This window comes from Bombina bombina, chromosome 1 (genome assembly GCF_027579735.1).
Source record: "Bombina bombina isolate aBomBom1 chromosome 1, aBomBom1.pri, whole genome shotgun sequence".
Taxonomy (NCBI): domain Eukaryota; kingdom Metazoa; phylum Chordata; class Amphibia; order Anura; family Bombinatoridae; genus Bombina; species Bombina bombina.
The window spans coordinates 1,595,210,960-1,595,223,706 of NC_069499.1; the positions used below are offsets into that span (position 1 = coordinate 1,595,210,960).

The 12,747-nt window shown below is 44.0% G+C and overlaps 1 long non-coding RNA gene across 1 annotated transcript; it reads right to left on the bottom strand.

Moving 5' to 3' along the window:
* Positions 1-389: 389 nt before the first annotated feature.
* On the bottom strand, positions 390-5,609 carry LOC128644244 (uncharacterized). The gene is made up of 3 exons (XR_008399963.1): positions 5,526-5,609; positions 3,266-3,289; positions 390-431 (listed from the first exon to the last, which is right to left on the bottom strand). It is a non-coding gene; the product is annotated as an uncharacterized LOC128644244 (long non-coding RNA).
* Between the last annotated feature and the right edge of the window lie 7,138 nt (positions 5,610-12,747).

A 12,747-nucleotide genomic window follows, 5' to 3' on the forward strand; every position in this document is an offset into this window, starting at 1 on the left:
CTGCACCGGCTGTCATACTATCACCTGCTAATGACTTATGTACCTGCACCGGCTGTCATACTATCACCTGCTAATGACTTATGTACCTGCACCGGCTGTCATACTATCACCTGCTACTGACTTATGTACCTGCACCGGCTGTCATACTATCACCTGCTAATGACTTATGTACCTGCACCGGGTGTCATACTATCATCTGCTACTAATGTATGTACCTGCACTGGCTGTTATACTATCACCTGTTACTGACTTATGTATCTGCACCGACTGTCATACTATCATCCTGCTACTGACTTATGTACCTGCACCGGCTGTCATACTATCACCTGCTACTGACTTATGTACCTGCACCGGCTGTCATACTATCACCTGCTACTGACTTATGTACCTGCACCGGCTGTCATACTATCACCTGCTACTGACTTATGTACCTGCACCGGGTGTCATACTAACATCTGCTACTAACGTATGTACCTGCACCGGCTGTCATACTATCACCTGCTACTGACTTACGTACCTGCACGGCTGTCATACTATCACCTGCTACTGACTTATGTAACTGCACCGGCTTTCGTACTATCACCTGCTACTGACTTACGTACCTGCACCGGCTGTCGTACTATCACCTGCTACTGACTTATGTACCTGCACCGACTGTTGTACTATCACCTGCTACTAACGTATGTACCTGCACCGGCTGTCGTACTATCACCTGCTACTGACTTATGTACCTGCACCGGCTGTCATACTATCACCTGCTACTGACTTATGTACCTGCACCAGCTGTCGTACTATCACCTGCTACTGACTTATGTACCTGCACCGGCTGTTGTACTATCACATGCTACTAACGTATGTACCTGCACTGGCTGTCATACTATCACCTGCTACTGACTTACGTACCTGCACGGCTGTCATACTATCACCTGCTACTGACTTATGTAACTGCACCAGCTGTCGTACTATCACCTGCTACTGACTTATGTACCTGCACCGGCTGTCGTACTATCACCTGCTACTAACGTATGTACCTGCACCGACTGTCGTACTATCACCTGCTACTGACTTATGTACCTGCACCGGCTGTCATACTATCACCTGCTACTGACTTATGTACCTGCACCGACTGTCATACTATCACCAGCTACTGACTTATGTACCTTCACCGACTGTCATACTATCACCAGCTACTGACTTATGTACCTGTACCGACTGTCATACTATCACCTGCTACTGACTTATGTACCTGCACCGGCTGTCATACTATCATCTGCTACTGACTTACGTACCTGCACCGGCTGTCATACTATCACCTGCTACTGACTTACGTACCTGCACCGGCTGTCGTACTTTCACCTGCTACTGACTTATGTACCTGCACCGGCTGTCGTACTTTCACCTGCTACTGACTTATGTACCTGCACCGGCTGTCATACTATCACCTGCTACTGACTTATGTACCTGCACCGGCTGTCATACTATCACCTGCTACTGACTTATGTACCTGCACCGGCTGTCGTACTATCACCTGCTACTGACTTATGTTCCTGCACCGGCTGTCATACTATCACCTGCTACTGACTTACGTACCTGCACCGGCTGTCGTACTTTCACCTGCTACTGACTTATGTACCTGCACCGCTGTCGTACTATAACCTGCTACTAACTTATGTACCTGCACCGGCTGTCATACTATCACCTGCTACTGACTTACGTACCTGCACCGGCTGTCGTACTTTCACCTGCTACTGACTTATGTACCTGCACCGGCTGTCGTACTATCACCTGCTACTGACTTACGTACCTGCACCGGCTGTCGTACTTTCACCTGCTACTGACTTATGTACCTGCACTGGCTGTCGTACTATAACCTGCTACTAACTTATGTACCTGTACCGACTGTCATACTATCACCTGCTACTGACTTATGTTCCTGCACCGGCTGTCATACTATCACCTGCTACTGACTTACGTACCTGCACCGGCTGTCGTACTTTCACCTGCTACTGACTTATGTACCTGCACCGCTGTCGTACTATAACCTGCTACTAACTTATGTACCTGCACCGGCTGTCATACTATCACCTGCTACTGACTTACGTACCTGCACCGGCTGTCGTACTATCACCTGCTACTGACTTATGTACCTGCACCGGCTGTCGTACTATCACCTGCTACTGACTTACGTACCTGCACCGGCTGTCGTACTATCACATGCTACTGACTTATGTACCTGCACCGGCTGTCGTACTATAACCTGCTACTAACTTATGTACCTGTACCGACTGTCATACTATCACCTGCTACTGACTTATGTACCTGCACCGGCTGTCGTGCTATCACCTGCTACTGACTTATGTACCTGCACCGGTTGTTGTACTATCACCTGCTACTGACTTATGTACCTGCACCGACTGTCGTACTATCACCTGCTACTGACTTATGTACCTGCACCAGTTGTCGTACTATCACCTGCTACTGACTTATGTACCTGCACCGGTTGTTGTATTATCACCTGCTACTGACTTATGTACCTGCACCGGTTGTCGTACTATCACCTGCTACTGACTTATGTACCTGCACCGGTTGTTGTACTATCACCTGCTACTGACTTATGTACCTGCACCGGTTGTCGTACTATCACCTGCTACTGACTTATGTACCTGCACCAGTTGTCGTACTATCACCTGCTACTGACTTATGTACCTGCACCGGTTGTCGTACTATCACCTGCTACTGACTTATGTACCTGCACCGGCTATTGTTCTATCACCTGCTACTGACTTATGTACCTGCACCGGCTGTCATGCTATCACCTGCTACTGACTTATGTACCTGCACCGGTTGTCATACTATCACCTGCTACTAACTTATGTACCTGTACCAGCTGTTGTACTATCACCTGCTACTGACTTATGTACATGCACCGGCTGTCGTACTATCACCTGCTACAAACATATGTACCTGCACCGGCTGTCATACTATCACCTGCTACAAACATATGTACCTGCACCGGCTGTCGTACTATAACCTGCTACTAACTTATGTACCTGCACCGGCTGTCATACTATCACCTGCTACTGACTTATGTTCCTGCACCGGCTGTCATACTATCACCTGCTACTGACTTATGTACCTACACCGGCTGTCGTATTATCACCTGCTACTGACTTATGTACCCGCACCGGCTGTCGTACTATCACCTGCTACTGACTTATGTACCTGCACTGGCTGTCGTACTCTCACCTGCTACTGACTTACGTACCTGCACCGGGTGTCGTACTATCACCTGCTACTGACTTATGTACCAGCACCGGCTGTCATACTATCACCTGCTACTGACTTATGTACCTGTATAAGCTGTCGTACTATCACCTGCTACTGACTTATGTACCAGCACCGGCTGTCATACTATCACCTGCTACTGACTTATGTACCTGCACCGGGTGTCATACTATCATCTGCTACTAACGTATGTACCTGCACTGGCTGTCGTACTATCACCTGCTACTGACTTATGTACCTGCACCAGCTGTCGTATTATCACCTGCTACTGACTTATGTACCTGCACCAGCTGTCGTACTATCACCTGCTACTGACTTATGTACCTGCACCAGCTGTCGTACTATTACCTGCTACTGACTTATGTACTTGTACCGGCTGTCGTACTATCACCTGCTACAAACATATGTACCTGCACCGGCTGTCGTGCTATCACCTGCTACTGACTTATGTATCTGCACCGGCTGTCATACTATCACCTGCTACTGACTTATGTAGCTGCACTAGCTGTCATACTGTCACCTGCTACTGACTTATGTACCTGCACCGGCTGTCGTACTTTCACCTGCTACTGACTTATGAACCTGCACCGGCTGTCGTACTTTCACCTGCTACTGACTTATGTACCTGCACCAGCTGTCGTACTATCACCTGCTACTGACTTATGTACCTGCACCGGCTGTCGTACTTTCACCTGCTACTGACTTATGAACCTGCACCAGCTGTCGTACTATCACCTGCTACAAACATATGTACCAGCACCGGCTGTCATACTATCACCTGCTACTGACTTATGTACCTGCACTGGCTGTCATACTATCATCTGCTACTGACTTATGTAGCTGCACCGGCTGTCGTATTATCACCTGCTACTTACTTATGTACCTGCACCGGCTGTCGTACTATCACCTGCTACTGACTTATGTACCAGCACCGGCTGTCGTACTATCACCTGCTACAAACATATGTACCAGCACCGGCTGTCGTATTTTCACCTGCTACTTACTTATGAACCTGCACCAGCTGTCGTACTATCACCTGCTACAAACATATGTACCAGCACCGGCTGTCGTATTATCACCTGCTACTTACTTATGTACCTGCACTGGCTGTCGTAGTATCACCTGCTACTGACTTAAGTACCTGCACCGGCTGTCGTATTATCACCTGCTACTTACTTATGTACCTGCACCGGCTGTCGTACTATCACCTGCTACTGACTTATGTACCTGCACCGGCTGTCGTATTATTACCTGCTACTGACTTATGTACCTGCACCGGCTGTCGTACTATCACCTGCTACTGACTTATGTACCTGCACCGGCTGTCGTACTATCACCTGCTACTGACTTATGTACCTGCACCGGCTGTCGTACTATCACCTGTTACTGACTTATGTACCTGCACCGACTGCCGTACTATCACCTGCTACAAACATATGTACCAGCACCGGCTGTCATACTATCACCTGCTACTGACTTATGTACCTGCACCGGCTGTAATATTATCACCTGCTACTGACTTATGTACTTGCACCGGCTGTCGTATTATCACCTGCTACTGACTTATGTACCTACACCGGCTGTCATACTATCACCTGCTACTGACTTATGTACCTGCACCGGCTGTCGTATTATCACCTGCTACTGACTTATGTACCTACACCGGCTGTCATACTATCACCTGCTACTGACTTATGTACCTGCACCGGCTGTAGTACTATCACCTGCTACTGACTTATGTACCTGCACCGGCTGTCGTACTATCACCTGCTACTGACTTATGTATCTGCACCGGCTGTCGTACTATCACCTGCTACTGACTTATGTATCTGTACCAGCTGTCATACTATCACCTGCTACTGACATACGTACCTGTACCGGCTGTCGTACTATCACCTGCTATTGACTTATGTACCTGCACCGGCTGTTGTACTATCACCTGCTACTGACTTATGTACCTGCACCAGCTGTCGTACTATCACCTGCTACTGACTTATATACCTGCACCAGCTGTCGTTCTATCACCTGCTACTGACTTATGTAATTGCACCGGCTGTCGTACTTTCACCTGCTACTGACTTATGTATCTGCACCGGCTGTCATACTATCACCTGCTACTGACTTATGTACCTGCACCGGCTGTCGTACTATCACCTGCTACTGACTTATGTACCTGCACCGGCTGTAGTACTATCACCTGCTACAAACATATTTACCTGCACCGGCTGTCGTGCTATCACCTGCTACTGACTTATGTACCTGTACCGGCTGTTGTACTATCACCTGCTACTGACTTATGTACCTGCACCGGCTGTCGTACTATCACCTGCTACTGACTTATGTACCTGCACCGGCTGTCGTACTATCACCTGCTACTGACTTATGTACCTGCACCGGCTGTCGTACTATCACCTGCTACTGACTTATGTACCTGCACCGGCTGTCGTACTATCACCTGCTACTGACTTATGTGCCTGCACCGGCTGTCGTAATATCACCTGCTACTGACTTACGTACCTGCACCGGCTGTCGTACTATCACGTGCTACCGACTTATGTACCTGCACCGGCTGTCATACTATCACCTGCTACTGACTTATGTACCTGCACCGGCTGTCGTACTATCACCTGCTACTGACTTATGTACCTGCACCGGCTGTCGTATTATCACCTGTTACTGACTTATGTACCTGCACCGACTGCCGTACTATCACCTGCTACTGACTTATGTACCTGCACCGGCTGTCGTACTATCACCTGCTACTGACTTATGTACCTGCACCGGCTGTTGTATTATCACCTGTTACTGACTTATGTACCTGCACTGACTGCCGTACTGTCACCTGCTACTGACTTATGTAACTGCACCGGCTGTCGTACTATCACCTGCTACTTACTTATGTACCTACACCAGCTGTCGTACTATCACCTGCTACTGACTTATGTACCTGCACCGGCTGTCGTACTATCACCTGCTACAAACATATGTACCTGCACCAGCTGTCGTACTATTACCTGCTACTGACTTTCGTACCTGCACCAGCTGCCGTACTATCACCTGCTACTGACTTATGTACCTGTACCAGCTGTTGTACTATCACTTGCTACTGACTTATGTACCTGCACCGGCTGTCGTACTATCACCTGCTACTGACTTATGTACCTGCACCGGCTGTCATACTATCACCTGCTACTGACTTATGTACCTGCACTGGCTGACGTACTATCACCTGCAACTGACTTATGTACCTGCACTGGCTGTCGTACTCTCACCTGCTACTGACTTATGTACCTGTACAAGCTGTCGTACTATCACCTGCTACTGACTTACGTACCTGCACCGGGTGTTGTACTATCACCTGCTACTGACTTATGTACTTGTACCAGCTGTTGTACTATCACCTGCTACTGATTTATGTACTTGCACCGGCTGTCGTACTATCACCTGCTACTGACTTATTTACCTGCACCGACTGTCGTATTATCACCTGTTACTGACTTATGTACCTGCACCGGCTGTCGTTCTATCACCTGCTACTGACTTATGTACTTGCACCGGCTGTCGTACTATCACCTGCTACTGACTTATGTACCTGCACCGGCTGTCGTACTATCAGCTGCTACTGACTTATGTACCTGCACCGGCTGTCTTAATTATCACCTGTTACTGACTTATGTACCTGCACCGACTGCCGTACTGTCACCTGCTACTGACTTATGTACCTGCACCGGCTGTCATACTATCACCTGCTACTGACTTATGTACCTGCACCGGCTGTCGTACTATCACCTGCTACTGACTTATGTACCTGCACCGGCTGTCTTAATTATCACCTGTTACTGACTTATGTACCTGCACCGACTGCCGTACTGTCACCTGCTACTGACTTATGTACCTGCACCGGCTTTCGTACTATCAGCTGCTTTAAAAAAGGGGTAGTGTACAAGCGCTAAGGTAATCCCCAAGCTGTATCCAAACAGAGATCCTAACCAACCTCCAAAAAATATGCACAAGTAGTAAGAAGTGAATACAGCACCAACAAGAGGCCAAGGGATAAATATACTCACAGAGAGATAAAAGAAGATTATTTAATGAACCATGTTAAAAAGCATCAGTAATAAAAGACTATATATAAAAAATGTAAAAAGCACATATAAATAAAATTACAAATACAGGAATATCTTACAGAAGCGGCTCAAAGGGCCAAAGCTGATAATTACAATAAAAACAGAGGTAATAACAGGTGATCAGTGTGAGTGGTACACCAGAATAAGAGTTTATACTAATAAAACAGAATTAGCCTAAGTACAACTGTAGCAAGTGCATCAAGCAAAAAACTAATAAACAATAATACAAACAATAGTGTTCAAAATTAGTGTTACAAAAATAGTGTTCCAAAAAATAGAAAAATGCACTGCAGTGCAAAAAAAGGGGGGTAGCAAAATAATTGTATAGATACAATCAAATAGTGAGTGAGTGCAAATGGATATAAAAATGCTAGCTACTTAATCCACTGAGGTTAAGATATAATTAAATAAAATACACAATATGCAATAACATAAAAAATATAATACACAATATGCAATAACATAAAAAATAAAATACACAATATGCAATAACATAAAAAATAAAATATAAAATATAATCCAAAAAAGTGTTCAAAAAGTTGATCAACAAATGTTAGTGAAGAACAAAATAAGTCAATAAAAAAAAATAAAAAAAAAAATGGAAAAAATGGGTGATGAAAAGCAAGGTGAAAGTGAGGAAATTGATTCCTTCCAATGTTAGTTACTTTAACAGATCCAAATTCCTGAGTGTGGTTGCTGAAGTAGCTGATTGGATCCTAGCACCTGTCAGCTGCTCCTATGGTATCCTAAAAAGTGTCCCTGTAAAACTAGTCTTGAGAAAGGCCCTTTTTTGAGGGCAGAAACGCGTTGACATATTGGTAAGCATTACTTTAATCTTTACTTCATTCTCATATTGGATACACTATGTTGTGAATTTCTTTTTTTACAGGGACACTTTTTAGGATACCATAGGAGCAGCTGACAGGTGCTAGGATCCAATCAGCTACTTCAGCAACCACACTCAGGAATTTGGATCTGTCAAAGTAACTAACATTGGAAGGAATCAATTTCCTCACTTTCACCTTGCTTTTCATCACCCATTTTTTCCATTTTTTTGTTTTGATTGACTTATTTTTGTTCTTCACTAACATTTGTTGATCAACTTTTTGAACACTTTTTTGGATTATATTTTATATTTTATTTTTTATGTTATTGCATATTGTGTATTTTATTTTTTATGTTATTGCATATTGTGTATTTTATATTTTATGTTATTGCATATTGTGTATTTTATTTAATTATATCTTAACCTCACTGGATTAAGTAGCTAGCATTTTTATATCCATTTGCACTCACTCACTATTTGATTGTATCTATACAATTATTTTGCTACCCCCCTTTTTTTGCACTGCAGTGCATTTTTCTATTTTTTGGAACACTATTTTTGTAACACTAATTTTGAACACTATTGTTTGTATTATTGTTTATTAGTTTTTTGCTTGATGCACTTGCTACAGTTGTACTTAGGCTAATTCTGTTTTATCAGTATACACTCTTATTCTGGTGTACCACTCACACTGATCACCTGTTATTACCTCTGTTTTTATTGTAATTATCAGCTTTGGCCCTTTGAGCCGCTTCTGTAAGATATTCCTGTATTTGTAATTTTATTTCTATGTGCTTTTTACATTTTTTATATATAGTCTTTTATTACTGATGCTTTTTAACATGGTTCATTAAATAATCTTCTTTTATCTCTCTGTGAGTATATTTATCCCTTGGCCTCTTGTTGGCGCTGTATTCACTTCTTACTACTTGTACTATCACCTGCTACTGACTTATGTACCTGCACCGGCTGTCGTACTATCACCTGCTACTGACTTATGTACCTGCACCGGCTGTCGTACTATCACCTGCTACTGACTTATGTACCTGCACCGACTGCCGTACTGTCACCTGCTACTGACTTATGTACCTGCACCAGCTGTCGTACTATCACCTGCTACAAACATATGTACCTATACCGGCTGTCGTACTATCACCTGCTACTGACTTATGTACCTATACCGGCTGTCGTACTATCACCTGCTACTGACTTATGTACCTGAACCGGCTGTCGTACTATCACCTGCTACAAACATATGTACCTGCACCAGCTGTCGTACTATTACCTGCTACTGACTTTCATACCTGCACCAGCTGCCGTACTATCACCTGCTACTGACTTATGTACCTGTACCAGCTGTTGTACTATCACTTGCTAATGACTTATGTACCTGCACCGGCTGTCATATTATCACCTGCTACTGACTTATGTACCTGCACCGGCTGTCGTACTATCACCTGCTACTTACTTATGTACCTACACCGGCTGTCGTATTATCACCTGCTACTGACTTATGTACCTGCACCGACTGTCATACTATCACTTGCTACTGACTTATGTACCTACACCGGCTGTCGTATTATCACCTGCTACTGACTTATGTACCTGCACCGACTGTCGTACTATCACCTGCTACTGACTTATGTACCTGCACCGGCTGTCGTACTATCACCTGCTACTGACTTATGTATCTGCACCGGCTGTCGTACTATCACCTGCTACTGACTTATGTACCTGCACCGGCTGTCATACTATCATCTGCTACTGACTTATGTACCTGCACCGGCTGTCATACTATCACCTGCTACTGACTTATGTAACTGCACCGGCTGTCGTACTATCACCTGCTACTGACTTATGTATCTGCACCGGCTGTCGTACTATCACCTGCTACTGACTTATGTACCTGCACCGGCTGTCATACTATCACCTGCTACTGACTTATGTAACTGCACCGGCTGTCATACTATCACCTGCTACTGACTTATGTACCTGCACTGGCTGTCATACTATCACCTGCTACTGACTTATGTACCTGCACCGGTTGTCGTACTATCACCTGCTACTGACTTATGTACCTGCACCGGTTGTCGTACTATCACCTGCTACTGACTTATGTACCTGCACCAGCTGTTGTACTTTCACCTGCTACTGACTTATGTACTTGCACCAGCTGTCATACTATCACCTGCTACTGACTTATGTACCTGCACCGGCTGTCGTACTATCACCTGCTACAAACATATGTACCTGCACCAGCTTTCGTACTATCACCTGCTACTGACTTATGTACCTGCACCAGCTGTTGTACTATCACCTGCTACAAACATATGTACCTGCACCAGCTGTCGTACTATCACCTGCTACTGACTTATATACCTGCACCAGCTGTCGTACTATCACCTGCTACTGACTTATATACCTGCAAAAGCTGTCGTACTATCACCTGCTACTGACTTATGTACCTGCACCAGCTGTCGTACTATCACCTGCTACTGACTTATGTACCTGCACCAGCTGTCGTACTATCACCTGCTACTGACTTATATACCTGCACCAGCTGTCGTACTATCACCTGTTACTGACTTATGTACCTTTACCGGCTGTTGTACCATCACCTGCTACTAACTTACATACCTGTACCAGCCGTTCCGCAGACGACCATTAGTTTGTCACCTGGAGAGCGGACATACTGTTGCACTCACTACATACATGCACCAACAGCTGGCGGATTTCTACTTCTAAGAATAAGAAATGTTTCAGTTTCCAGAGCTAAATTACAAGAAAAACTGGCAAAATAAATGAAAATATATTGTAAAGCTTTTTCATTATGTATAAGTTAATATTTTATATAAAAATCTCAAGATGTTTACCGTCCCTTACACATCGTAATCTATTTTTATGCAAGGGCTATGGTAATCAGCACAGAGAGAAGCACAGGAATCAGCGTCTGACGTGTAAATACAAACTCATATACCTGAAGTTTATATATACATTACAATTGATGTATGTGACTACACAATTAATATGTTTATTTTAAATAATAATGGAACAAAAAAAGTTTTATTTTTTTTAAACATGATTTTAAATTGAATTTAACTTTGGAATTTTTATTCCAACCAATGAAAGAGTTGTGCTTTGACTATTATACCAAGTAAATTAATGTAAGTACCGTAGAGGTAATCACATTATATTAAACAAACTATGCGCAGTATCCATTTGTAATTAGCACAAAGAACTGGGGATGCGCCAAATGCTGGTGATTGAGAACAACATGCTCTGTATTTTTTATAAGTGATTCAGTGTCTGTTCATGCACAAATTGTAAGGATAATTTCCTTCAATCAGATTCAAACATACGCGAGTCAAAGCTGGGCCCAGCCTGTGTATAATCCCTCAAAGTTATGAGCGCTGTCTTAATTGTATTTGACGCTGTTGTTAGTCAGATGAAAGTGACTTTCCCCAACACGTCTCCTGAAATCAGCGCTTGTAGAATCAACAAAGTATTATTCAATCAGCTGCAATTAATCACATTAAGAAACATCGTCAGCATTAATTTGGCTTTTTAAAACAATCATCATGAGGGTCAAGTTCTGTTTTTATATTTTGCTCTACGAGTCATAGAGGCCAATTTATCAAGCCGTCAACTGTGCTCCATTCGCCAGCACCAATACACTCGCCTGACATCGCCTAACATCGCTGCCGCGGACCTGAATACGCTCTCCATAGTTATCAAAAAAGCTGTAAAAAAGCCGCGCACCAAGTACAGGGCGATGAGCAGCGGACTGTTGTTAACTAACAGTCATCGATCTCGCTGCTATTCGGCTTTTTCCCAGCTTTATTTGTATACTGTCACTAAACACCCACACTATACTAAACTGTTTAAACCCTATCCAGCCGCTCCCGGACCCCGCCGCAACTAAATAAAGTTATTAACCCCTATCCCGCTGCTCCCCGACTCCGCCACAACTCTAATAAACTTATTAACCCCTATCCCGCCGCTCCCGGAGCCCACCGCCACTAAATAAAGTTATTAACCCTTAAACTGGCGCTCCCGGAGCCCACCGCCACCTACATTATGTTATTACCCCATAATATGCAACACACTACACCGCCGCCACCTACATTATATTTTTTAACCCCTCTGCCGCCACCTATACCGCTGCCACCTACATTATGTTATTAACCCCTAATCTGCAGCCCCCTACACTGCCGCCACCTACATTATGTTATTAACCTCTAATCTGCTGCCCCCTACACCGCCGCCACCTACATTATGTTATTAACCCCTAAACCACCAGCCCCCTACATCGCCATAAACTAAATTAACCTATTAACCCCTAAACCTAACAACCCACTAACTGTATATTAAATATTAACTCATCCCTATCTTATAATACATTTAAACTTACCTTTAAAATTACATTAAACTATATTAAATTAATAATTAACCTACCCTATTATAATAAAATTACATTAAACTATATTAAATTAATAATTAACCTACCCT